At 45.0% G+C, this 3,602-nt stretch overlaps 1 protein-coding gene across 2 annotated transcripts in view; it reads left to right on the forward strand.

Annotated features, from left to right (window-relative positions):
* BEND3 (BEN domain containing 3) overlaps positions 1–3,602 on the forward strand; it is a 36,352-nt gene that overhangs the window by 26,876 nt on the left and 5,874 nt on the right. The window lies entirely within an intron of this gene.

Here is a 3,602-nt window from a genome sequence, read left to right on the forward strand (position 1 = left end):
TTTCTATCTTCAGGTTCTTACAGAGTAGAGTAGCTTTTCTTTTGCATTGTTGTTATCAACAGAGGCAGGCAAAAAATGAATCTTACTTACTGTAATGTGAGTCAGATTATTCCATTATCCACAAGAGAAGATCCATATATTTAAATGAAATATAACTTGTGGGTGGCTTAGAAGGATCAAAGTTTTATATGTTCATGTGGCCTCATTGCTCTCTTTTCACCTTAGACCTACCTACCTATTTATTGCCCACATGCCATTGCAAATCTAGCCTCTCGAGATTGTCTCTTTTCCCTACCCTTTTCAGGCTACAAGAGAAAAACACATCATGTACTGTTTGAGATTGTCTCTTTTCCCTACCCTTTTCAGGCTACAAGAGAAAAACACATCATGTACTGTTTTGTGCTGGCATTAGTTATTTGAAGTCCTACAAATGACATTGAATCTGCCTGGGTGAGACAAACTGAGAGCAGACACGGTCTTCCAGGCCTCTGCTACTCAGAGAGGACCAACAGTACCTGGGAGCTTGTTAGAAAGGCAGGCCCAGGGGAGCCTGGCTGGCTTGGTCAGAAGAGCACGCAACTCTCGATCTCGGGGTCATGAGTTCGAGCCCCACATTGGATGTAGAGATTACTAAAACAATAAATAAACTTAAAAAAAAAAAATTAGAGGAAATGCAGGTTCAGGGACCAGAATCTGCATTGTAACAAGGTCCTGGGTGATTCACATGTATGTTAGAGTTTCTGAAGCCCTGGCCTAGGCCACCCTACACCAACCATATTTTTCCCTGGGTGTGAAGCATCCAAAGGATGGACTTTGTTCTTCTCAGTTCTGCAGTTGCTGGGGGCACACATCTGTCAGTAACAGCAAACACTTTGTGCTTCGGCCCTGCGTGTTCCTGTGACACCTACCAGTGTTCACCAGTTAGCTCTTCTGCTCGATTAAACCCTCAAAAATGTATTCCAGTAAGTTTGGGGGTCAAGTTTAACATTTGTCGAAAACAGGTTAAGTTGGGAATGAACTACAACGAATGGCACAATACATAAAGCCTACCCATTTGATACTTTCTGACATATGTGTATGCCAGTGAGGCTATCACCATGATCAAGATAATAAACAGGAATCACCCAATACCTTAAAGTTTCGATGTGCCACTTTGCATCTTTCCTTCACCCCCAGGTGACCACTAATCTGCTTTCTGTCATCACTGGTAGGTAAGTTTGTGTTTCTGAACACATGATTCCGAATGGAATCATACAGCATGGCCTCTTTTGTTTAGCTGCTTTTTTTTTTTTTAACTGTTTTCTTTTTTAAAAAAATACTTATTTTGAGAGAGAGAGAGACAGCGAGAGAGCGCACATGCGTGCACACACAGACTGCAAACGAGCGAGGCAGGGGCAGAGAGAGAGGAGAGAGAGAGAATCCCAAGCAGGCTCCGCACTGTCAGTATAAAGCCCTATGTGGGGCTCAAGCTCACAAACCATGAGACCGTGACCTGAGCCAAAATCAAGAATCAGATAGTTAACTGACTGAGCTACCCAGGCTCCCCTGCCTGGCTTCTTTTAGCATAATTATTTTGAGACTCCTCATGAGTAGTAGTACATGTATGAGTTCTGTTGCTGAGTAGTATTCCATCCTATGAATATAGCACAGTTTGTTTATCTGTATACTTGTTGATAAAATTTTGGGTTTCCAGCTTTGGACTCTTTACAAATAGGGCTGCCATGAACATTTGTGTACAAATCTCTGTGTGATTAACTGCTTTCTTTTTCCTTGGTAAATAAATATCTAGGAATGAAATACCCAAGTCGTATGGGCCATGTATATTTATCTTTTTAAGAAACTACCAATTGTTATGCCATATCATACCCCCCACCAGCAGTATGGGAGGGCTCAGTTCCTTTACATTTTCCAGCGCTTGGTATTGTCTTTTTGTTTGTACCCATTTTGGTAGGAGTGATGAGGTATCTCCGAGTGGGTTTTAACTTGCCTGCTACTAATAAGCATCTTTTTACACGCTTATTTGCTATTTATATATGTTGTTCGAAGTGGCTATTGAAATCATTAATTGAGTTGTATGTCATTGAGTGAGAGTTCTTTATGGATTCTGGATTAAGCTCCTTTATCAGATAGATGGCTTGCCAATACTTCTTCCAATGTGAGCTGTTTTTCTTTCTTTTAATATTGTCTTTTAAGGAGCAAAAGTTTTTGTGGTTTTGATGAAGTCCAGTTTGTCAATTTTCTTCTCTTACGGATTGTGCTTGTGGTGTCATGTCTAAGAAATATTTGCCTAAACCAAGGTCATAAAGGATTTCTCTTATGTCTTCTTCTAGAAGTGTTTGAATTTTAAATTAGGTTTTACATTTACACCCACAATCCACTTTAAGTTAATTTTTTTTTACATGGTGCATGTAGGCTGGTAGTTTTTGTTTGTTTTGGCATATGTATGTCCAGCTGTTCAGCATCATTTGTTGAAAGACTGTGCTTCCTCTCCTGAATCTCCTTGGGGCCTGTGTTGAAAATCACTTGTCCACATATACGTAAATAAGCCTCTTGGCCTGTCCAGGGCCTGGCAGCAGGGGAGACCACCAGTGAAAGCAGCAAGCACTCTGGGTTCCCAGATGGCCAGGGTGATGGCTGTCTGGCCGTGGAGGTTGGACTCAGGCTTTGGGGTCTTTAAAGGGTATCTGGAGCTTGCCCTGGGAGTCCTGTAACAGTGGACTTGACGAGTGTCCCTGCTATCCTTGGGTGAGTTGAGGAAATCATCCCTGAAAGTCAATTTGGTAGGGTTTAATTCTCTCACTGTCCTTTGCTGAGCAAGGCTGGATAGTACATGGCAAGTACCCTTGTAGATACATAGGAGAGGCATTAATTCATTATGTGCGGTGGCTGCCTTAAGACATCGGGGCTTACTTGTCTCCTGCAATCTGCTTGAGAAGGGCCGCTGGACCAACGGGAGACGGTGACTTAGAAACCTGGGCAAGCCCATCACGTCATGGAATCCACAGTTGCACAGGCCCCGGGACAGTTCTGGGCCAGCCCTTTTCCGATCTGAGATAAGATGTCATTCCAGGCGGTGGTAGAGTTGCAGCAGACCCCAGTTCTCCTGTGCATACATACCACTGTGCACCTCGGGAGCCATCTGGAGTGGAGACACCTGTTCTCCTAGAGGCTGTGGACTGGAAGACATGCCGCTGCCTTCTGGAGCTGCTGTGGGCAGGAGTCCTTATGCCTGCCTGAGAGCAGATGGAGGCCCGGGTCAGTGAGGTGACCTCAGGGGCTTCTCTAGTCCTTGTGGCATCTCCTGCCCCCAGCAGCACTGTTGCCCCTCAGGCCCTGTGTGCAGGAAGTGCAGCACCGGAGTCCTGCAGGAAGCTGACTTTTTCCAGGTCCAGCCCGAGCCTCTCTTAGGAAGCAGGAAGAGCGAGCTGGGTGCAGGGGTGCAGGTTTGTGTTAGCTGTGTGTTCCCGGACCAGCAGAGTGAATAGGGGCGAGGGCGGTGCTTTCTCGCGTGCTTCCAAGACTGACCTTGGCACCTCCGTGTGACCGAGACCTGCATTTCATGTAGTAAACCGGAACACCCTAACACGGTGTTTGTTTTCCAG

This window comes from Panthera pardus, unplaced genomic scaffold (assembly GCF_024362965.1).
Source record: "Panthera pardus isolate Hobbes unplaced genomic scaffold, ASM2436296v1 HiC_scaffold_17, whole genome shotgun sequence".
Lineage (NCBI taxonomy): Eukaryota > Metazoa > Chordata > Mammalia > Carnivora > Felidae > Panthera > Panthera pardus.